This window comes from Pipistrellus hanaki (genome assembly GCF_964339955.1).
Source record: "Pipistrellus hanaki genome assembly, chromosome: 5".
Classification (NCBI taxonomy): domain Eukaryota; kingdom Metazoa; phylum Chordata; class Mammalia; order Chiroptera; family Vespertilionidae; genus Pipistrellus; species Pipistrellus hanaki.
Genome location: NC_140507.1, coordinates 60,285,164 through 60,310,966, shown reverse-complemented (window position 1 = coordinate 60,310,966; position 25,803 = coordinate 60,285,164). Strand labels below are relative to the sequence as shown.

Below are 25,803 nucleotides of genomic sequence, written 5' to 3'. Positions count from 1 at the left end.
ATATGTATATATATGTATATATATATATGTATATATATATGTATATATATGTATATATGTATAAATATAAATATAAATATAAATATAATCTCAACATTTTGTCCAGGACTTTCTACATATAAGTGGGTCTAATTCTCTTGTTTTTCTACTCAGATTGCCTGAAGAAAAGCCAAAGAAATGGTCTTAATTGCTCCTGAAGGCAATGATGGATGAAGGAAAGACAGGTAAAGAGAAAAAAGAGATAAAAGAAAATGTGAGGAAAAAAGGAAGAGATTTGTTACTACTTAAGAATATGTGGTAAGAATGATGCAAGGAGGACATAATCCTATGAAAATAAATGCATTCTGAAAGTCCCATTAATGGGTAATATTTATGGGAAAAACATAAATATTATTTAATCCTAGGGAACTGAATAAGATAATTGCAGGAAACTACCACTTTCTGGAAAGCTTTTATATAGTACTTGTGAATAATTGTCTTATAGCAGTAAGGAAAGGACACCTTAATTTCTCTCCCTAGAAAGTCAACTCAGTGACCCAGTCTCCTGGGGATTTAAGAAAGTTAACTTGTAGACATCACAGAGGCCTAATCAGATAAAAATCCAGTGATTTGGGATTCCTCAGTTTCAAAGTCATTATATAAGACAAAAGGCAGATCACGGTTATTAAATTGATTGTAACCATTCTAATGGAGAAACATAACCACAGCAAAGAAAGGAATAATCAGAAGCTTTATTTTGTGGTTTCAGAATTATTTTTTAACAAGAACATCAAAATACATTTAAGACAAACTAACATGAAACCAAGAAAACTTTCAATAGACACTTAAGACATCTGTCATAGGGCACTGGTATTATGATTGAGGACTTATTCTCATACAGAGTTTCATTTCAGTTATATTTGTGAATGACTATCATCTTTTCCTTTTAGCTTATTATTTAGAAGCAGTTCCCTGATGGATATAAGTATCCTTTCTTACCATATCTCCTCTATCAGCACCAGAAACCTAAGACAATATTTTGGGGGCAATTTGGTCACAAGACTAACATTAGAATTTTTATTTTTTGTATTTTAAGTCAAAAAGAACCTGGCTATATTTCTACCTTGGGTCTTTGTCTTGCTTGCTGAAGCCATAGAAAATAATTTTAATCACTCTCCTAGTCACTGCCCTTCAGACATTTGAGGGCAGTGGTTCTTTACCTTCCGATCAAATCTACTCATGTAGATTAGATTAAGCATCCCTATCTCTTTCCATCCTTCCCCACTTGGGAATTTTCCAAATTATCTCTATCTCTCTTTAGAGAACAGCCCTCTTAACAGACAGGGCTCTAAATACTAGATAGAACTGTCAATTTAAGCCTAAACATGGATGACTAAAGCTTGCCATTACATTTGGGGTTTTCTGGAGAGCTTCTTCATTAGAGTAATTTATTTTAAAGATAGAATAAAATGTCTCCAGTTCTTTGTCAGAAATCCCACTGTGTAGAAGTTCTGTGGCCTACATTAAGTGTTATATATTCATTCATTCATTCATTCTCCTTAATTCCATCTTCCTCTTCAGCTACCATTTCAAGCAGTTTATTCAGTGATGGTGAATCTGCAATTTACTTCCGACTATGTATTACAGTGAAAATCACAAATCTTTCTGTGGATTAGCAGATTTCTTTGGCCCTCAATAGAGATTAGTGCACTGTTGGTGCCAGAAAGTGTTAAGCAACATTAAAAAATCGGTTTTAATTATTGAAAATACGTGGGTAAATTCTAAAATAATTGCACAATATTGAAATTGAATTCATTGATGTCTATAAACATAATAAGGATTTGGTTTGGTTTTTAAAGCCTTTTCCTTTGTGTTTTTATGGGATTTTAGAAGAATTATTATTTCTCATTATTTTTATGAATCTGTCTCGCTGGTCTGATGCTAAAAACTAAATTATATACTGTAGAATCACGGATGGCTCTGCTGGGCTCTGACTCATGCCCTAAATTAAGAGATGGCTCTGACTGTTTTCTCAAGGGTAAGTTCTGCTTCTACATCTGAAATACAAATTAAGACACTGACTTTAAAAAGATGCTAGGGCCTGAAGAACATGTTCAAGGGCGGAAGTGTAAAAGAGACAAGCTGTTGTTGATAGATCCAAAATGCAAATGTTGATAGATGCAAGTGCTGGCCTACAGGCAATATGCCCTTCCCAGGAAATACGTGCAGAAAAAAAAAAAAAAAATCCTTTTGTATTCAGGCAGACCCCAAAGAAAAGTTGCAGTTTATGGTTTGCCCTGGCCAGTGTTAGAACAGTGGCTAGAGTGTTGGCCCCTACATTGAAGGGTCTCAGGTTAGATTCCAGGTCAAGGGCATGTACCTGGGTTGCAGGTTGGATCCTCAGCCCCAGGTCTGGGCATGTGAGGGAGGCAACCAATCTCCCCCTCCTCACACCCTCACCTCCCGCCTCCATCTTTCTCTCTCTCCCCTTGCTCCATTCTTTCAACTCTCTCCAAAAATCAATGGAAAAAATATCCTCCAATAAGAATTACCATACATACATACTTACATAAAAGTGTCTTGATTTTAGTCATGCTAATTAAAACATCTTACCTATAGTTTTAATTTACTTTCTTCTGCTTTTGTCTGAGAATTCAAAAGCTATTGTTTGAAAACCAAATTTTACTCACTTTTTTTTTTTTTTTTTTTTTTTTTGTATTTAAGCATCTCTGTGGTTATAATGTTACCCTTACTTTCTGGGTCCAACCATTTTCACAACAGTCTCTCCAGTTTTTTTTTCCTTTAACAGATAAATACAAGAGATTTTTTTTGAAAGGGCTTGTTGAAAAATATTACTGTCTTAATACAATATCAGTGAAGACTCAGTTTACTGTCCAAATTGCACTCTGGTCCAGTTATTTAGGTGTTTTTATGTTTTGTTATTGTTGCTTGGTTTTTGTTTCTCTGTGATATGAAAAAATTAATTTGCCCCTTTTAAAACACTGAAGAAATATTTTATCTGACCTAGAGCTTTGCTAATATTTAAATGAATGTGATACCATTTTAAAATATTTGATGGAAGGAAAACACCTTTTCCTTGGAAGGAAGAAAATTATAAGATTAACCAAAGTGATTAATAACAAGGACAGTGACTGTGCATGTTGACGATGGATAGGAGCCAAACATTGATGTGACTCTTCTTGGGAAATAGAAATAAGCATGGCTTTCTGACACTTTTTAGTAGGATTAAAAAGAGAGAAGACCTGCCTGCTAGGGTTGAAGTCCAAAAATAGAAGAGCCAATGATTGCCTTTGGAATGAGTTTTCTAATAATTGCTTAAGAATGAGCTAAAAGTTATTTCTTTCTGAGTCTTGAGATAAAAAATAAAAATAAACTAGACACAAATTTGTGATAAGTGACAATGTGTAAAAGCTACTTAATTATAACTGTATAAGTTCTCAGACTGATTTTCAAGATACCTCTATCCTTCTAATATTTTTCATCACCCAAAATGGCTTTTCCCCTTAGTACATATTTTATCCATATTTCAAAGGCAGGGTCAGGCAGCACTGTGCATGACTTGATCTCATCCCACATAGGCTTATCCATTCCAAGTTTCCAGAAGAAAGTTTCTGTTCTTGACTATAAGAAATTTTTTATAGAATCCCTAGCCTTCCCTTTGTCATCACATGATTAAGAAAAGGCAAGGATGATAGTGGTTGCACTTGACTTTGGTGAGAATGATCTTAATCACTGTTGAGGTTTTCCATAGGGAACAGAAATGACCATGGTTACCTGTCTAGTAGATGCAAGTACTTACTGGTCCTCTCTCTGTGATGGTCCTCAGTGCCCCTCTTAGGTCAACCTCCCCCAATGCAAACTATGCAGGGACCAGTTTGATAAAGTAATTCTCAATGACAAGTAAAGCTCTCGGGGAATGGATGGAGTTTTATTAATATATAATCAAATTCCTATTAACTTTAAGTCATTGTGTATGAGGCTGGGGATATTTCTAAGGCTGATGGATGTCCCTCTCACAGTGACACTTCTGGAAATGAGTTCTCTAGAAGTAATCGATTCAGTCCTACAAATCCATGGTGAGAGACTGGTTCCTTTGGTCCATAAAATGTCCCTAGGCCACATCAATTCTGTAACCTTTAGAGAATTTGCAAGTGCTCTCTTGGAGAGTGAAGTCTATTCTGTTCTCTGCTATTTCAGTGTATTGATTTATCAGTTTAACCCAAATAAGTAGTGGTTCTTAACTTTTCTGAATGATGGACTCATTTTTAAGAATCTGGTGGAAATTGGAGCTATTTTCTTTGGGAAAAGTACACATAACACACATAGAAAATATTGTACTAAATTTCACATTATTGTGAACTGCCTAGAATATATCCATGACATGAAAAATTACAACAAAAACTATGCCACAGATATTTCAGAGGCATGGAGAGATTGGGTCTAGAAAAGAGAGTTCTGAGAAGTTTCTCTCATGGAAAATGGAGGACTAATATTTACCTATAAATCATTACTGACTGTCTACCATAAGCACCTGTTTTGACTCTTGGGCATCTATTCCGATAGGACAGTGCCTCTACCTTCCTATTGATATGTGTATCAACTTTGCCCTTGTATACAGGGAACATATTGTATTTCTATGAACATGGCTGAGGAGAAAGGCCAAGGATGAGAGGACATGATTGGATTATGGAAGATGGAGAGGAAATTCAAGAGTATGTCACTAAGACTACTGGGAAATTGCACTGAGATCAGCTTCGCAGCTGCGAATCACTCTCAGAAGGAACATGCATTTATAATGTTGGGCTTCAGGTTCCAGGTGAACTATGTTGATTGCAAAATGGCCCCAGTTCCTTATCCCGTTCCCATTTCCTTCTTAATTTATATTCTTTGCATTGTGATTTTGCAGCCTTTCCATTCATGAACTAGAATCTATTTCTACACTCCTTAATCTGGCTTCAGTTTATAACTTGCTTTGGTCATTTGAATATTGAAGAAATGCTAGTATGCCAGTTTTGAGGCTGAACCTCATCTTCCCACCTCCTTCATCCTCCCTTCCCTTCCCTTCCCTTCCCTTCCCTTCCCTTCCCTTCCCTTCCCTTCCCTTCCCTTCCCTTCCCTTCCCTTCCCTTCCCTCCCCTTCCCTTCCCTTCCCTTGCCTTCCCTTCCCTTAGATAACTCATACATTAGGCTAGTTGAATATGGATCTAAACATGCAGGAGGATTGTAAAATTGACTCATCTTCCCTATATATCTTGATGTCAGAATGATGTGATATGGAAAACAGGGAATATCTCCCCCTAGAAATGCAGGCCCAGGCTTGGCAAATTCCAGCATAACATTCATTGAAAATTATTAATTCAGGAATTACATTAGGTCTTGAGAATATAGTAGGAAGCATAGTTCTAAAAGCAGTCATCTTTTGGTAGACCTGAACTTGAATTTACTTCAGACATGCTCTACTAATTTACTTAAACCAATTGGCACACTTCCCTTATTTGGGTATCCTCTATTCCCAACTAGAATTGTGCTTGACTGGACTTTTTGGAATGATTCTATTGGCAGTAATGCTGAATAGGAACTTAGTTTTAGGACTATGACCTCTTCAGAATCTTTACTCTTAACCCCAAAGTGAACTCCAACAAATTTTTTCTGGGCTATAATTTACTTAAATTTTACTAGTTCTTATCTTCTTCCAGGGTTTAGGCACTTTGGTAGGTATGATTTATAGAGGTCAAATGTTGTTGCTTCCAAAACATAAGACTCCTGGGTGGAAGAAACGGAAACACTTCGTGCCAAGTTTTCTGATCTTCCATCCAATGCTCTGTCTCAGTTATATGATTTAGGAGGAATTATTTGACCTCTTTGATCTGGTTTTATCATTGGAGACATTTTGTTGATGATGATTTGATTGCCTCATACAAAAACAATGCTGTTGAGAACTTTAAAAGTTCTGTTTCACTATAAACAACGATTTTCATTTTTCTTAAATTGAGATTTTTTTTGATCTGCCAAAACAAATGGCACAGGCAGCTGTATTGACTGTCCAGCTCTCACATTAAGCAGAGTTGTTAAACACACAACCACACACACAGGCACACACACAGAGACAAAACTCTGCTTACCACCAAGCACACCTACATTCATTTTTAAATTACATTGTTTTTATCTTGTTTTTTTGTGAATGTGAGAAAAAACATAGAAGACTTCAGTTTCCTTGTACCCCTCAGTATCAGATGAGACCACTGGGAGAATGTGCCACACACAACAGAGGCTCTCTTGGTCTATCACTGTTGTGGACTTCTTAAATACAGAATAAAGTTCATTTACAAGCTTTAAAATGGCATAGACAAGCAGTGAGTATGTTGAAATATTGCTTTCTCTCTGATTATAAATTATTAATATGAAAGCGGGAACAGTAATAAATCTGATTTACTGTGTGTATGAGTCTGGGTTCTCCAGAGAAACAGAACCAATAGGAGATTTATTATAGGAATTGGTTCACATGATTAAGAAGGTCAGCAAATCTTAAGATCTGCTTTCTGTAAGGCGGAGAACCAGGAAAGTCCTTGGTGTGAGTCAAAAAGTCTGAAAACAAGCTCACCCGTGTTCAAAAACAGGGAACATAGATGTCTCAGCTCAAGGAGAGAGAGATAATTTGCTCTTCCCCTGCCTTTTATTCTATATAAGCCCTCAATGGATTGGGTGATGTCCATCTACACTGGTGAGAGTGATCTTCCTTACTCATTCTACTGTTCAAACACTGATCTCTTCTGGAAGACAGACACATCAAGAAACAATGCTTTACCAGCTATCTGGCTATCCCTTAGCCTAGTCAAATTGACACATAAAATTAACCATCACCCTACATTCTATTTTGGTCTTGGAAAATGAAAAAGCTTATCCTGACCCAGATTTCTCATCTGCAGTATGGATTGGGCAAGTCATTACTGGTTTTTTGTTATAGTTGTTTTCTGAACTAAATACCTATACATTGCTAGAAAGTGCCAGGCTTTTGATCTTTATCTGGTATGTTTTTATTTTTGGCTTGAATTAAAGTGAAAAAAATATTACTTAAGGCTTTTTCCCCATTATGGTACTTTATACCATTAAAGAATGAAGAGAATAAAGGAAATGCAAAAGAGTATGTAAAGTCCTTACTTAATCTAGATAAACTCAATTTCATGGCAAATGTCATTTTCATATGACCTTTCTTACTGAAGAAATAAACCAATTAAAAATTTACCAGATTTTATTGACATGTAAATTTGACTTCATTTTAACTGCAAATCATTGGTTTCTGGGTACTGGGTTCTTTATCATTTAGGTTTCACAGTGTTTTATTGTTCATGAATTAGCTGATTTTGTGCATCATATCATAACATACATAGAACCCATGGTCAAATATCAGAAACTGTATTCTCTGAACATTAGAGAAAAGTTCACAGCTCTATACTTAATGGTTTGTTGTGAATTTATAGTCTTCAAACTTAGCTTAGCACAACTTAGCAATTCTAGAGAGTTGGGCAGAATATTTGGAAGTTCGATATCCTAAAATGGTTGAGAAGTTTAGTATTTAATGTAGGATCTGAGGAAGAGTGGACTTTCAAAAATTTTAGCTTGAGCTCTGGCCTGTATGGTTCAGTTGGTTGAGCGTTACCCTGTGCACCAAAATGTCGCCAGTTCAATTCCTGGTCAAGGCACATGCCCAGGGCACATCTCCACCAGATATTGTTTTTTAAAAAAACATTTTTATAAAGGTTTTTGGGCCTGTTCCTTTCCTAGAATTTTGCAAATTACAACCTCAGCTTCCCTCTTCCCCCCTCCCCCGTATTAGGACTTGTCTTAATAAAATTTTGTTTTATTTTGTTTTGTTTTATAAATTGAGCTCCTAAGCTTAATAATCTGGATCATAAAATTTGGACAATTTTCTTGAATTCTAAAGTACTTTGTTTACAAAGTTTGTGTGGGTTTCACTTTCTAATTCTGCATTTAGGTTACATAGAATAAAATATTGTCCATATGCTAACCATCTGAATATCTGGTTAAGTATGAAGGGGATAAGTTCATAAGAGAATGAAGGGATGGGTTTGGAGAGGTTGGGAGAGAAACTTATTTAACCAAGACCAATTCACTATTACAAGATCACCAATGTCAAGTGTAGTGATCAAGAGGCCATATGTGTCTTTCTTTACCCTGTCTACTAAAGCTTTTATTTTCCACTGAAAATCCAAGGATAAATAAGACTGCTGCTTCTACAAGGTGAGAGGTTTTCAAGAATTGTTGAAGGGTGGAGGGAGAAACATAAAACTTAAGTCTTCTAAGGGTAATTTAGGTGATATCCTTAAAACCTGTGCTCTTATGCAGAAAACAAATAACAGTTTAATTTTTCTGTTTTCTAGAGTTTGGACCTTACATACTTGAGTCTCAGTCTTCTCCAATTAATGTTCCCAAACAAGTTCTCAACCAAATTTCCTCTGGCTGAGTTCTCACAACATAGCTCTTGAATATCTTTCTCCTGGAAAATCAGACATCCATACCTCTCTTGCCTTATTTCATTACTGTGGTGTCTATTGAGTGCTAAAATGTCAAGGTTATATTGTTCCTTGTGACACGAGGGCCCAGATGTTGGCAGTCTTTCTCCTTTCTCTTCTTTAAAGGTGTCCTTCTCTCACCAGGTCACTGAGGTATGACAGAGCCAGTCAGTTTATGTGCATGACTGTTTTTACCTCAGAGGGAGGGATGCTCAAGATAAATGCATATCCAAGAGATAAATGATAGGCACACAGCCTCTGGTTTCTTACTTTGCTTAAGAGCTTTGCATATGTTGACTGGCTGGTTTGGCTCAGAAGTTGAGCATCAGTCTATGAACCAGGAAATCACCAGTTCAATTCCTGGTCAGGCCACATGCCTAGAGGCAGCCAATCAATGATTTCCTCTCATCATTGTGTTTCTATCTCTCCCTCTCCCTCTCCATTTCTCTCTCTGAAATAAATAAAAATATATTTAAATAAATAAAAGCTTTTACATATGTTAAATAATCTCTTCTAGGCTTGCTCTCCTCCCTGTAATCACTGATTCTTTGGTTTCATTTTCTCGCTTGTTCATTTGTGCTTTTCATCCTGTCTTATGAGACTCAGTTTTTCTTTAAATTCTTGGGAGAACAAAGTTATAACAAAAGCCTTGAAACCCAGGGCATCCCCTTGACTTCAAAGTGAAACTGCTTTCCGCAAGCACCTAAATAGTCTTGAGGAATAGAGTCCCTGCCATCTTTCCATCAGCAATTTACTATTAGTCTCCTCTCTATTTAAGAATATAACACACTCATCAGACTTCTTTTGTAATCTATGCTTCTATTCTCAGTTATCACTTTCTGAATATCTTTCATCTCATATTTTATATTATTTTTTCCCCATCTTTCCTAATCACAAAGCTAGTTAGCTCCTTGGGGCAGTTATTTTGCTTTATCTTTGAATTTCCAATGCTCAGCACAGGGATAAAGCAAATGAATACAAGTCTTAAAGCTCTCAATTGCTTGTATGTCAGCATCTGTACTTTCTAGTACTAGCATATTCTTTCCACATCATCTTAGAGAACTTTTCAGCCTCCCTTTTCTAGAAAGCACCTACATCTAACTCAAGGTATATTCATGCATATCAGTAGTCAATAGACTATGTTCCCTGTGGTCTGATATAATCCACTTACACCAACATACCTCATCTTCACTCATAACTCAAATAATTTGGATCCAGCCAGAAGAAATAGCCTCCCTTTCCTTCATTTTCTCCTACTGAACCGCAACTTTAATGTGCACACAGTTCCAAAGTAAAAAATATTGAAACAAAGTAAGAAAAAACAAAAACAGCCCAAGAAATGAATCTCTTCAAGAGTGTAAGGAACCGGAGCAATTTCCTAGGAAACTCACAATAGATTAGCCCCAGGATGTTCAACAGAAAATCTTTGTACTCTGGAAATTAAAAATCAGTGGTTGGATTTATTATATGCCTAAGGTCTGCATCTTGTCACATGAGACAATTCACAAGAAGAGGAATTTAAAAGAATAAAATTGGCTAAGCCAGAAGCATGTTTCACCCGATGTCAACATTCTGTCAATATCCTGCTTAGGTGCTCCTTTATTTTGTATCTGCTTTATCTCTGCACTCTTCCCTTCTTCAGACACCAAGACAAAAACTCAGCAGGGTTGTTGAAGCAACTTTTATCTTGACAGCTTTAGTATTTCATCATTATGCCTTTGTTTCCATGGAAAATGTCTTCCCACGCTCTTAACTGAAAATGACTTTCTCATTAAGCCAGAGCTTTTGCCTCTTTTTACATAACAAATGTATACACAACCCACCTGCTTCTGGGTTACTTTCCATCTGTTCTTCAAAACAAATCCTATTGCATATAAAAACAGCATTTTTCTTTTTATGGGCATTATGTCTTCATGTAGATGGAATTTGTAATCAACTTGGGTTGTCTTTTTAGACAACAGACATATTTCAGGAACTTCACGACAATTGATTTACAGAATATCCTGGTGATGAAAGGCTCATTATTCTATTTGTTTTATAAGGAAATATTTCTGATGGATAAAGGGCAATTGAGATTTTATAATATGTAATCACTTTGATTGTAAGTTCAACAAAAGAAGAAGTCTCCTTTTTAAAATTATTTTTATTGTTGGGAGTACCACAGATGTCCATGCTATGTTTTCTCCCACATGCTCACCACAATCTGGTTCACTTCCTGCCCCCCAGGCCTTCACCACTGTGTTCTTGGGCAATACATATCCTAATATATAAAAAGCCTGTAGCCATCAGGACCTAAACAACCAGACAGACAACCAAACAGCAGGCTGTGTGGGTGACCAGGCAGGCAGGGGGTGTTATTGAGGGATGAACAAAGAACTGAACAGCAGATTGCATGGGGCAACCAGGCCAGCAGGTGGGTTAGTGAGGGACAACCAAACGACTAAACAGCAGACTGCATGGAGTGACCAGGCCAGCGGGGAGGTGTGAGGGGCACAGTTGGGGCTGACCAAGATAGAAGTGGGGAAGTTGGGGGCAACAAGGCTGCCAGGGAGTTAGCTGGGGATGACCAGGCCAGCAGGGGGGTAGTAAGGGGCATCCAGGTTGGCAGTGGGCAGGTGGCAGTTAGGGGCAATCAGATTGGCAGGCAGAGGTGGTTAGGAGTGATCAAGCTGTAAGGGGGGGAGGCAGTTAGGGGCGATCAGGTGAGCAGTTAGGAGTCAGTGGTCCCAGATTGTGAGACAGATGTCTGACTGGGATCGGGCCTAAACCGGCAGTTGGACATCCCCCTAGGAGTCCCAGATTGGAGAGGTTGCAGGCTGGGCTGAGGGGACCCCCCCATGAATGAATTTTGTGTATCAGGCCTCTAGTATGTATATAAGTTCTTTAGTTAGTCTCTTCCTGCCTCCCCCATCCCCTTCCCTGTGAGATTCCCCAGTCTGTTTCTGGGTCTATTTTGTTCTCCAGTTTATTGTGTTAAGTGTATTCTCATTATAAGTGACATCATGTGACACTTGTCTTTCTCCGACTGGCTTTTTTTGCTTAGCATAATACCTTCCAGGACCCTCTTGCTGTCTCAAAAGGTAAGATAGCCTTCTTTTTTTTATAGCTACATAGTGTTCCATTGTGTAAGTGTACCTCAGTTTTGTTTTTATTTATCCCTTCATCTACTGATGGGCACTTGGACTGTTTCCAGATCTTAGCTATTGTAAACAATGCTGCTATAAACATAGGGGTGCATATTTCCTTTCAAGAAATCCATGCTATTTTCCATAGTGGCTGCATTAATCTGCATTCCCTCTAGCAGTATACTAGGGTTCCTTTTTCTCCACATTCTTGCCAGTACTTGTTGTTTGTTATATTATTGATGTTAATCATTCTGGCAGGTGTAAGATGATACCTTGTTTTAATTTGCTTTTTCCTGATGATCAGTGATGTTGAGCATTTTTTCATGTTTCTCTTGACCATTTGTTGTCCTCTTTTGGAAATGTCTCTTTAGGTCCTCTGCCTATTTTTTAATTAGATAGTTTGTCTTCCTTTTGTTGAGTTGCATGAATACTGTATATATTTTAAAAATTAACCCCTTATCAGATATACCATTTATTGACAAATATGTTCTCTCATACAATGGGTTCCCTTTTCATTTTGATGCTGGTTTCCTTTGCTGTGCAAAAGCTATTTAGTGTGTGTTGTCCCATTTGTTTATTTCCTTTGTTTCTCTTGCACATGGTGAGTATTAGAGAAAATTCTGCTGCATGAGATGCTTAATATTTTGCTGCCTATATTTTCTTCTAGAATTTTTATGGTTTCATGACTTATATTTAAGTCTTTTATCCACTTTGAATTTCTAGAATTTTTATGGTCTCATGACTTATATTTAAGTCTTTTATCCACTTTGAATTAAGTTGGTGGTCTAGTTTTATTTTTTTTGCATGTACCTGTCCACTTTTCCCAACACCATTTATTGAAGAGACGAGACTATCTTTATTCCATTCTATGCTCTTGCTTCCTTTGTCTAGTGTTAATTTAGCATAATTGCTTGGGTCAATTTCTGGTTTTCTGTACTGTTCCATTAATCTATATGTCTGTTCTTGGGCCAGTATCAAGCTATTTAGATTATAAGGCTTTGTAGTATAACTTGATATCCGGTACTATGATCCCTCCTACTTTATTCTTCTTTCTCAAGATTGTTGTGTCTATTCAGGGTCTTAGAAATCTCCTTAAATTAGAACCCAAGTGGAGTTGAAAGTCATACAATCCTTGGGGTGTCAGAGCAATCAGGACATTGGGATCTACTGTGTTCTTAGCCTTGTATCCCTACTAGAATTTGAAAAGAAAGCTATTCATACTCTTCCCAACAAATATATGCATTGGAAAGTTTTCATACTTGTCAGGGTCACTTTGTTCTGCAGGGTCCACAAATCATAACCCTAGTAAAGAATGTTTGATTTAATCTAACTCTTCATTTTTGATGGAAAATAAACTGAAGCTCATAGAAGCTAACAGATTTATTTAGGGTTATAATTATTTATATCTTATAAATCATGTTTTCTTTTAATGAAATAATTTTTTCCGTAATAGATTGTGTTTCATTATTTTTAAATATTGGATGTTATATCTGCTTCTTTTATTAATGAATGCATTTATAATTACATTAGATTCAGTCACTTTTATAAAGAAACCAAATCCCGCCGAAACCGGTTTGGCTCAGTGGTAGAGCGTCGGTCTGTGGACTGAAAGGTCCAGAGTTCGATTCCAGTCAAGGGCATGTATATTGGTTGCGGGCACATCCCTGGTGGGGGGTATGCAGGAGGCGGCTGGTCGATGTTTCTCTCTCATCGACGTTTCTGGCTCTCTATCTCTCTCCCTTCCTCTCCGTAAAAAATCAATAAAATATATTTTTTTTAAAAGAAAAAAGAAAAAAAGAAACCAAATCCCCAGAAATTAACTAACTGGTCTTCCAAAAGTTACACAGGGAGAGAGATATTCAGAATATTTTCAAGTGAAGCCTCTTTTATCATCTTGCCTTTATGTTTCAATGATCTTAGAACTGAAACAGGTGTTTCATTATTACTGTTACATTTACAATTATTTTACAATAAATAATTTAAAGAGATACCAAAGCCTTTAAGATTATTTCTCCAAAGGCAACATTGGTTTTACTTTTCTTTGATATTATCTTATTTTTTACTACTGGGTCACATAAAATGTTAAAGGAAAAAAAAGTATTTGAAAAAATACTCAAAGGAAAATGAGCTGAATATTATAATTTCACAGCTTTTTTCTATTCCCTTATGTACAAAGTCTAATAATTCTTGTCTTTCTAACATGATGTTGTGCAGTGATTTAGGACAACATTCATCATTTTAATGTTCTCACTCAGTTGTAGGGGAAAATAAAACAGCTGAATTTATGCTAAAAATAAACCTCACAGATTTGCTGGATTGCTCGACATTCTCGTTTAAACAACTGTCCTCGCTCTCGGAAAGCTAATCCTGCCTGGCTTTTCACTTTCCCAGGAGATTGTTCTAATAGATTTTTTAAGCTGCATGCTGGATAATTGTTTCCACAACTAGCACAGATTGGTTTTCTCCAAATAAAAAGATGAAAATAAAACCTCTATCCAATTAAAATAGAGCTATTAATACCCTGCTGTGCTGGAAAGGAAAAGGCTGCTCTTCAAAAGTCTGCCATTTGTCACAGAAGCAGGAATTGTCACAGCAACCGAAAGAATTGGGTGAAAATTTAAAAGTTTATGGAGAATGAGAAAAGCTGATGATTTAGCTTTTGTAAATAGGCACATGTGTAACATTAACATCCCTGAAGGAGGGGTGCCTTCACACTGACTCTGCTGACATTCCACCACGTGGAAGATGCTTCACCAGGGAAAAGCCCGAGTTCACTCCTGTCATTTGGTTACTTGTACCATACACTCAGCAATGGGAAAGATTAGCCCCCTCTGATGGAGTAATTAGATTTAGAATACTTTTTGTTTCCTGCTCTTGAAGGACTTTCTGACATTTAAATGACTTATTGCTTTGTGAACAATGTGCTTTGAAATTTATAGGTAATCTAGCTATTTTTTATATTTAAACTCAAATCAAGAAAAATGCCCTTGTAAATGGATATTCAAACTTTAGGATTTGAATTGCAGTAAAATAGCTGTTGATGTGATCATGAGTATCCTATTTCAACAGCCCATTACTTAAACACTTTGGTGTAAGAACACTAAGGGTTTAAGAAAGACAGGCACATTAATATCAGCTCAAATATCATAATGAGTGAAGACATTATGTGACAGTGTTTTTCAAAGACCTGCATTAAAATATTCTCAGTTTTTAACATTGATTCTTGAATTCTATTCAAAATACAAAGAATCAGAATATATGAAAACAGGTACCAAGAATATGTAATTTTAACAAACATACCATGGTAATCTTATAAACAAAAAAGGGATGAATGCCATCTAATAAAAGTGATATGTAAATTGACCATCACTCCAACACACAAGATGGCCACCCCCATGTGGACACAAGATGGCTGGCACAAGATGGCCAGCAGGGGAGGGCAGTTGTGGGTGATCAGGTCAGCAGGGAAGGGCAGTTGGGAGAGACCAGGCCATCAGGGGAGGATAGTTGGGAGGGACCAGACCTGCAGGGGAGGGCAGTTGGAGGGAATCAGGTCAGCAGGGGAGAGCAGTTAGGGGCAACCAGGCTGGCAGGGAAGGGAAGTTAGGGGAAATCTGGCCAGCAGGGGAGAAGTTAGGCATCAATCAGGCTGGCAGGGGAGTGGTTAGGAGGTGATCAGGCTGGTAGGCAGAAGTGGTTAGGAGTAATTAGGCAGGCAGGCAAGTGGTTGGGAGCCAGCAGTCCTGGATTGTGAGAGGGATGTCCCACTGTCCATTTAGGCCCGATCCAACTGGGTGCAGGCTGGGCTGAGGTACACATACACACCCTGTGCACAAATTTTGTGAACTGGGCCTCAAGTGTGAATATAAAATGGCAGAGGGGAAAATATGAGAGAGTCTATAAATGTGGCCACCCTTTTTGTGACCTACACTGAGATGGCAAGTATTTTTTGTTAATGAAAAAATGGGGTCAGCAGTCCTGGAGCAGTGATTCTGTGTATTGTCAGTATGGATTATGAATATGCTAGAAAACAAAAGAAAAATATTTTATACACTTAGACCTTCAGGAATATTTCATTTTAAATTTACTAAAAATAACAAAGCACATTTCTGATAACTGTATCATTCAAGGAGTGTAAATTACTTTTCAAATTTTAATTGAGGCCTTTTTATTCAAATTTAAAAATTATAAATGAAATCTTAAAAATCAGTACTCTATAGAAACAAATTTTTATTGTATAAAGTTCAAGTGTGCATAGAATGTTCACATGATAGCTCATGTGCTGGGCCATAAACCTAGTCATAGTACATTTCTAGTAAGTGAACTCAAGAGTATCTTCTAAAAGGACAGATGCCTACTTTACAACACAAAGCCTGATGTATGTTTATATTAATAAATATATTAAAATGTAGTGAGAAAATTATCAGAGGCTATGAAAACTACTGAGTAAAAGGTGGATGAAGAATAGGATATTTACACAGCTTCAAATTATCTGTCCCCAATTACCTACTAATTGCAAACGGAAACTATTAAATTTAAAGTGGATCTTGACAAATCCCACATTAACCAAGTCACCCAAATTAACATGTTCAATTAAATGGGCAAAACAACACCATGTATCTCTTGTGATGCACTAAGGACGGTGAAAAACAAGACTAGTAGCCATACCATGAGTTGGTGAGAATATGGAGCAAATGGAATTTTTCACTGTTCGTATAAAGTAAATTGTTACAATTACTTTGGAAAATTGCATGGCAGTCTTGTCTAAAGCTGAACATATGAATGCTTACATTATAGCAATTTCACTCCCTCAGTACATACCCACCAAAATATACATACAAAGTAGATTTTTTTTTCATAATGGCCTTAAATTGGAAATAACCCAAATGTCCAAATGGATAAATAAATTTAGAAGCAATTAAATTGTTATACCATGAAGTAGTTAACCACTGTTATATAATAAAACAGATGAGCCAACATAATGGTAAAAATAGACTCGAACCTGCATTCTATATGAGTTCATTTATATAAAATCTAAAACTCAGCAAAATTAAGCTAGAATATTAGAAAGCAAAATAGCATCCAATTTGGGGAGAAGAAACTTTTCTTGGAGGGAGGTCATGAAGGAAGCTTCTAGGTGCTGGTAATATTCCTGTTTTTTATCTAGATGGTGATAACATGGATGTGATCTCTTTGTTATAGTTCAATGAGCTATTCACATAAGATGTGTACACTTCTCTATTGTATGTTACAACATGTAATAAGCACACATGTAAAATCCATGTTAAAAATTCTATCAAGAGACAAAAAAATCCTAAATAACATGGAAATAAACACTCTTCATGACTGGCATAATGTAGCATTGTAAAAGTGCCATTTTTTCTCAAATAAGTTATAAATTCAGTGCCCTCCTGAAAATATTTTCACAGAAATTTATAAAGGACTAGAAGAAAAAGATTAATACTATAAAATGATACTGGGTGAAAATAAAAGCGAATGGATTTGTGATGTTAGGGTTGGGAAGTAGCTCATTGAGAACAAGAGAAAAATGAATAAATGTACTGCATAGATATTTACTCAGAACTTGAATGGCTAGAAAGTGTATGAGATTATGAGTGCTGGCAGTGGTAATTAAAACAGTGAGATAATTCTGTTTGACTCATCAAATGAGACAAAGGTGGAAAGTAAAATTTGGCAAAGACAGAAGAGAACTGGAACTCTCCTGCATGTCTCATGAGGATGCAAACTGGGTTCAGTCTGGAGCTCAATCCAGCCTTTTGGAGTAAAAATAACAGTCTATCCAGAAACAGATTCATTCAGAAAACCATTCCACACACGTCCTCAGGACTTGGTCTGGACAATCATTAAACACATTTGCAATAGAATGGGAGTGATGGTGATGGATAATGAGCAAAATTAAAGAGAGAGGCCTTACAAAGACCAATAACACCAGAGCAATTAACTCCACTTTCTGTACCTTAGGTGCAGGTGAGAAATGGGAAAATACATGAAAGATAAAGAAATCATATTTATAAGTTTTATTATTCAACACTTACCTTCTTATAGGGACATTTTTAAGTTAAGAAGTAAATCAAAGTAATGACCATTTTATTAATTATACTATCTTTGTGTTTCTTCAAGGGGAACAAATAGCTATTAGTATCTTTGTGAACTGGTAATTTTCGCTACGCACTTAAAGCTGAAAATTTTTGAACAATGTTATAACTCTTTGGATCTGGCCCTGGACTTCCTTTTGCCAGCTGGCATAGTAGAATTTTGATTTCTTGAGCTGCGGTAAATTAGGCAAATTGCTCTCTTCCTCAATTTAACAGCTATGAAATAAGCACAAAATTGAAGGGAAATTAAATCAAATTCATTCACAGAACTTGGCATATAGTAACCTCACAATAAATACAAGTTACAAAATTTAGATTCTGTCAAGAATGTCTTTATTTCTTGGATTCTTCTTAGTATTTTTACTTATATCTTAGATTTATTTATTTATTGATGTTTTGTGAATTATTCAGATCCCCAAGTTTTCCCTCATTTCTGCACCAATCTTTCCTAATACTTTCCAAGTATTGGTGTGTGTGTGTGTGTGTGTGTGTGTGTTTCATTCTCATAGTTCTTGAAATTTATTTTTCAAGGCATACTTTTTGAAAACCTGATCACAGTACTTTTTTTTAAATTATAATTTTATTTATTTGAGAGAAAGAGAGAAGGAGAGAGAGACAGAAACATCAATGAATAGAGAATTCATTGATCGGCTGCCTCCTGCATGCCCCACACTGGGCATTGAGCCCATCACCCAGGCACATGCCCCGCCCGGGAATCAAACTGTTACCTCCTGGTTCATAGGTCAATGCTCAACCACTGAGCCATGCCGGCCGGGGTACAGTACATTTTTATTGGTAGTAAAAGAATATGGAAGTGGTTTGGTAAGGGCAGCTTTTATTAGGAAATGCAATAATTCCAGGAAATATGTTTTATTACAAAAATTTCAATCAATATTCCTTAATCTGGAAAGTATCCACATAAAACAACAAACCAGATTCCACCATTTTGTACAGTCTCTTAACATTTCAAAATGAAAGTAAAAAAACATAAATAAATAAAGCTTATATATACAAGTGGAATCAAAGAAAGCTAATTCTATTAAGTACTGTCCTTTATTTATAGAAGTAAACTTGATAGATGTTCAGGGGTGGGGATTTCACTATTTTTAAAAATAAAAAGAGGTAAACATTTTTACAAGAATGTAATAGGGTAAGGGGTGTGTGTGTGTGTGTGTGTGTGTTACTTTTTAAAATTAAGTGAGTAAACAAGCAAGGGCATACTCAAGCTGCTTAACAAAACCACCCTGAGATGGCTAGCCCAGGCTGCTCCTTCTGCTGATAATGTCACACTGACTGAACTCCTTGGTGCTGTTGAAATCTTTCTGTTTGCAGTGTGTGGGTCCTGCCAGCTTTGTACTGTATTTATGGGAGAGCACCACTGGAAATACCTGTTCTAGGACAGGGTTTGTATTGAATGGGCCATTGTGTTTATATATACTCATTTCCCCCAAAATGCTATTTAGATAAGGTGTCTGCTGGGAAATTAACTATGCACTACATTTTCAAAATAAACTACTTGCTGTTCTGAAAAACTGCAAGCAATGTCATTAGTGTTAGGGTGTTTAAACAGGTGGTATGGATTTCCTTTAAAAATGGAAAAGATAAAACTGCATTTATTCAGACAGTTTTCTTCAAAGTGTTGATTAGTTCGTACTTCTTCCTATTTCGTAGAAACTATAACATCCTAAGTTAACACCAACTTTTAGGTGGATGGATTCATTCTGATAATATGAATCTCTTGCAAGACATACAAGCTCCAAATTATTCTCTCTTCCAGTCCAGTCTGTGCTAAGTATATTATTATTCCGTGTGTATTTGAGATTGCCCATTATTCTCCAAATAATAGTAGCATGTGACCTCCTATTACTTCTGCCCAATCTGCTTGCCTCCTTCCATCCATCCATCTATCCATTCATCCATCATCCATCCATCCATCCATCCATCCACCCATCCATCCATCCATCATCCATATACTGTAACTGAGACTCCATGGTAGAAGGCAGGGCCATGCATTGGCCGACCCACACAAATGGGGAGGCTAAGGAAGGAACATGGGGGCACTGTCAGAGGAGGATTTTCCAAAGACTTTCACAAAGGAACATAGGACCAAGAAACAAATGTGGGACGAATATCATTTCAGTGCTTTCAGCTGAGAGCTGAGCAGAATTATGACTTGGACTTCAGTTCGGTTCTTATTGAAGTAGCCCCGAAGGAAATCCTGCGGCAGAGGCTTTCCAGGTTTTCAAGAAAGTAACTTTGATTTGGGACGTCTGATATTAGGTGAATTCAAAGGTGAGAAATTGACGTCATTGTGTTTGGTGAGAGAGGTGGGAGCAGCATTTTCAATTCAGAATAAGACTGGTTTGAAAACTAGTGATGAACCTCAGAAGTAGGATGATGAATTTATTTGTCATCTGTGTCCACCTAAAGCTGAAATAGCTCAACAATTCATTAGCAATTCTTCCTTTGTCTTTATATCTCATTATTATGTAATTGTTCCATTTTTCTAAATAACGTTTCCCTAAGTTCTCCATGTTATGGGTTGAATTATGTTTTCCCCAAAGTAATATTGAAGTCTTAACCCCTATTACTTCAGAACATGACCTTATTTGAAAATAGCATCATTGCTGATGTAATTGGTTAAGATGAGGTCATACTGGAGTAGGGTCAGGGTATCCTTATAAGGCGATGAGGTGAGGACACAGACACTGAGGGGAGAGAGCCATTGAAGAGGGAGGCGGAGACTGGAGTTATACCACTACAAGTCAAAGAATGCCTGGAGCCTCCAGAATCTGGTTAGACAAGGAAGGATGCTCTACTCATGCCTGGGAGGTAGTAGAGTCTTGACAACAGGTTGATTTCCAGGTTCTAGCCTCTAGAGTGAGAGAGAATCAACTCCTGTTGCTATTTTGTGGTAGTTTGTTACAACAACCCTAGGAAACAAACACAGTCCTAAGAGCAGGGAATGTCATTAGATTTACTGATGTACTTTACTTCCTGGCTTGGCGATTCCCACAGAGATTGAAGCTCCCTGAGGCCAGAGACTATGCCTGACTCATCTTGGCCTCCTCTAGAGGAAGTGTCCTTCGCACAATGGGACCTAAAATATTTCTTGAATAGACATACGAAGTTTTACGTTTTTATAAGAGTCTATTATTTTCCAAATAAATTTATGAGTAGGATGATGAAGACAGTCCTTCCCAGAAAATACTGTTTAAGTCTATTTTACATACCCTCAACAGTTCTATCCCCAGATAGTGGACAACTTTTTATTTATTGCTATTCTTAGAAAATTGAAAAATAATTTAAACAATTCACACTTGGGCTACTCAGATCTGTGAGAATATACAATGTCCTCACAGTTCTCAGCAGGTTTGTGTCTAAACTCGGGAAAGAAATGTCTATGGTGACTTTATGTTGGGGAACTCAGTTGCTTCCTGAGTGCTTCCCTTTCCCCATCAATGTCTTTCAACAGGAAAGATGACAATCAGCTCTTTTATTGTCGTAGCTGCTAACAATCTCAGCGGCACAAGAAGTTCACTTTAAAGGGTTTATTGTTTAGTAAGGATAATAAAAAGAACGAGCAAAAATCCCCAAGGACACAGCCATCCAGCCGGTGTTACTATGATTCAGAGAACAGAAGCCATGGTGTTGCCATTACCATAAACATGTCTCCTTTTTATTGCCAGATGTTTCCCCTAAATAAACATAATCGGGATTTGGGAAGAATCGCCTTGGCAGCACCAAAAATGGATGAGGAGTCACTAATCCTCTTGTGTCCTAGTTGTTTCTCCAACTGCTCTGGGAAATACATTTATGAGAGTGTGAGTGCGGGAGACAGGCAGCTGAGAATGTTGATGAGCCACATGTTGCTTTCACAGCCCCATCCATCAGAGAACATTTGTGTTTTTTCTAATTCCCATATCTACTGCAAACGTGCATAAGAACCTCTTCATTCCATATTACTCTATAATCCCTCCCCAAAATGCTGGTATTAAGAGAAAGCTAATAGCTATTTTATATTTCAGTCACCGTTAATTTTGAGTTTCTTGTGTTTGCATGATGAGTTTTGAGGTGATATTATTGGTTTAGTTATCAAAAACTAGCATAGAGAAATTTGCAAGAAAGAGAAACTCATTTTCCTACCTAAAGTAAGATTTACATAAGGAGTCTATAGGTTATGGGGTAAGTCTGATTAACTCTTCCAGGGCTCAAGGGCAGGGTATAGAGATAATCCACAAAGAGCCAGCACACCTCTTCTCTCTGCCTTTCATCCTTACTCATCCCGCTTTTTTCTCAGCAGGCTATCCCTCTGTACTCTTTCACTAGGATAGCCCCAAATGACCTCCCTTATTCCCAACTCTTTATACTTTTCTATTTCCAAGGTTGCCACCAACTAACGCTAAGCTTCTGTGAATCTTAGACCAATTTGTGAGCAAGCCACTCTGACTAGCTTAGTTTCTGGGCCAGATGTCCATGCAGTCCACATAGGCAAACAGTGCAGCCAAGGCTCAATGCTTTCATGGGCTGGTGGAGAAGAGGCAGATTGAGAGTAGAGTGGACATCTAAAATGGATTTCAGAAAGTGCTCAAAGATGCATAGCAAGAACAATCCTTTCTGGTTGCAAAGTGTTATAAATATAAGTTGAACAATAACCTGGTCATACCATTTGGTTTATTTATTAATTGTTTTACAATTCCAACATCACACTTTCCAGTATTTAGAAAAAATTTTACATTATGTATGTGAGTAGAATTGTATTATTTCACTTGATAATTAACAGTGATATGCTAGTGGGTGATATTACCTCTGTAAAAATAAAGAAATTCTCATGGTGCTTGACCAATAGGATTCTTCTGGTATAGACTTTTCTAGTCTTGCTTCTCTAAAAATCAAAAATTCACAGGTTACTTTACAGTTCCTGAGAAAATTCAAGTCATTTCTCCTAGATAAGTGGTATCTGTTATAAACTAGTCTTCTCCTATTCATTTTTTATTGTCTTAGCAAACTCAATATTATAACTATTAACTAAGGATTTTAACTACTCCTCTGGGAAAATGTTTCACTTGATTAAGCTCTGTTCTCTCCTTGATATCATCTAAGGTAACCAGGCTTTACTTGGCTGTGTTTCACTTGATTAAAGTCTGTTCTCTCCTTGATATCATCTAAAGTAACTTAGGCTCTGCAACAATGATTCATATGCTTCCCACAGAGACAAGAACAGATGTACTATACATTTTTTTTATTATTATTTCACAGAGATCCAGAGTATTTGAGTATGAAGGTCTAAATGAAAAAGGTCATCTGTCTGCCCTATATCAATAGACTATAAAGGCAACCCAAATATATAATGTTTATAGAATAGAAAGTATAATGTATTATGCTTCCTTAAGTATTTATTAGCTCATAGTTCATACTGATAGTTGACAAATAGGAAGAAAGCCTGAATATTATTCTCATATACAATGAATATTTTACATGTAATTGTTTCTAATACAGTGCCTAACACCTAAAGAGGCATTTGATATTTGTTGAATAAATATAGGTGGGTAACTTGGAGTGTAACAGGAATAATACAAACAGAATGAGAACACCACACAAACTCCCTATTGAAATCCACCGACATTATCAAATAAGTTAACTAGACAAACTGTGACATCAACGTGGGACTGGAGTTCAAAGTAGGATCCAAGAGTTAGCAGAGCCTGTGTCAGGGAAGGAAGTGCTGGGATATAGACACTCATTCCTGGAACCCTGAATAGTATATTAATAAAAGGAAACAGCTCTACTCACGTCCACCATAGTCCCTGCCAAGAAATCTGTGGTTACCTATTAATATTCAAAGGCACAAAATATCTTCAAACAAGATACTTGAAGCCAATTCTTTCATTCTGAGACAATGAGTGTGAGCAACTAGTCCAGAGGTCACCATTTGTGAGCCAAATGAGAAATGACATCAGCAAATAACTTTATTACAGTGAATGGAAGGCAGATGTGAAGAATGATGAGGCACAGATCTTCCAGAACCAAGACTCAAGTAAAACCATTTGGCTTGAAGAGCTTTGAAAATGAATCCAGATTATTAATCCTGAAGATGAGACTCAGTGGTGTCAGGCTAACAGAAAATCAAATAGCAACAGAGATGTAATATGATAATTGCAGAAAGCTGGGTCAGGCTCTCCAGGGAGAGACACATATTAGTCAAATCTTCTGGTTGATACTTTTATGGAAAGGAGTATGCAATGAGTCCAAATATTTTCATATTCGTAGGAATTAAGAGGACCATCTTAGTACTTAATACTTGGTAAAGATGTATCCAGTATTATTTAGATTACCAGTTACTAACAAATATTGTTCAGTTGTTGTGTTGCCAGTCTTATCGATTTATGATCATTTATCATCCATATTTGTTGTCCTGCTCTGCTGGACTATAATGTTCAGGAGGAAAAAAGTGAAAAATATTTCATGTGTTCCTATCCCTTCAATATAGATCTAGGTATCCCTCAGCAAATATGGCTAAATTAATCTAAATGGGAAAAACCACTCCAATTCTGATTTGAAGAGGCATTGGGCAGTGGACTGCATTAGAAAGACCATCAGACAAGAGGGCTGGCTTGGCAGCTTTATTGATTCCCTAACTTTTAGGCTTTAGTTAAAAGCCCCTCCTCCTCTTTCTCCTTCTCCTCCTCCTCCTCTTTTTATCTAGAATTTCACTATGTTCATAGGACATGGAACTTCATTGACTGCTATTTTTAAATACAAATCTACTCATTCAAGATCTGTATATTGTTGAATCACAAGAGGTATTCTAGTGTAGATAAGGAAAATTAAGCTTCCTGGCACCTTTCTTACATGAGCCCCTTGAGATCTGGGAGTTGATGGGACGTGTAGCATATTCTAGGTGGGAGGGGAAGTCAGGGAGCAGAACTAAGACAATGGTTTTGGTAAATGGACTAAAAACATTTCAGAAAAAAATAAATCTTTAAGACTCAAAAAATTATGTTTTTTTTTCTGTTTACATTCTAAATTATTATTTACATTCAAATCTAGTTTGTATTAGTAATTTAAAAAAAGAGAAGGTGGGAATTGGTAAAGTATGTACACATATAATACCTTAATTTAAAAAAAATGAGAGAAAAAAAGAAACAAGAAAAAATAAAATAAAATAAAAACAAAAAAGAGAGAGAACCAGCTCTCCCAATTGTATAAACTTTAGGCCCCGCAGAACCTGAATGCAGGCCTAGGAACAAGCTTTTATAAATCCTTGGCCTTGACTTGCTCCTTATCTCATGGTTTTCTCATCTGCTACTCCTGTAAATGTTTCTTAAGCCCTTTCCAGATTCTATTTCACCTGAGATCTGGGAAGCCAGAACTGTCTAATATTATATGGCAGTGAGTCATCTGAAAGACCCAAGGCCTTGGCTCATATCTGCCAGTTCCCAAAACCTGAAGATCTGCACTCTATTCTCACTGTTCCCTACACTTTCTCAAGGAAGGTTCCCTGAGTTTGAGAACTGGCCTTTCTATAAAATGGAGAACATATTACGTGTTCTGAACCTCCCAGAATGATTAGTTGAATGTTAACAGCTTTCCAGAGCAGTGTTTGCCTTACCACATGCAGATTGATAATTAGTTTGACAGCTCTTAGCATGAGGCCTAGACCTACTTCTGTAGCATTTCCCAGTCATTGTCTCCCACCTGTCCTGCTTTGTCATTCTTGGCATATAACTGCCAAATTCTGACAGTATATCAATCTCTTGCTTCTTCCAGCCCTTCACACATATTTCAGTAACTGACCCCATCAATCTTACTTTTCAAAAGTGAATATGGAATTGAAGAAATCTAGTTGACAGTCATTTCAGGAATACGGTGAACAGAAATTGATTGGAGCATGATACTTGGTGACATTCTTATGAAATATGATCCTCCCAATACTTAAAAATCTGACAACTGCTACATATTCTTTACTTTTCCTCTTTATATCTCTTTTTTTCCTATGTCTGTTATTAAAGCATTTTGTTCTTTGTTCCA

The 25,803-nt window shown here is 36.8% G+C and overlaps 1 long non-coding RNA gene across 1 annotated transcript in view; it reads left to right on the top strand.

Moving 5' to 3' along the window:
• LOC311622872 overlaps positions 1 to 25,803 on the top strand; it is a 78,557-nt gene that overhangs the window by 48,047 nt on the left and 4,707 nt on the right. Inside the window, exon 2 of the long non-coding RNA XR_014795046.1 lies at positions 154 to 224. This is a non-coding gene — a long non-coding RNA (uncharacterized lncRNA). The remainder of the gene's footprint in view (positions 1 to 153; positions 225 to 25,803) is intronic.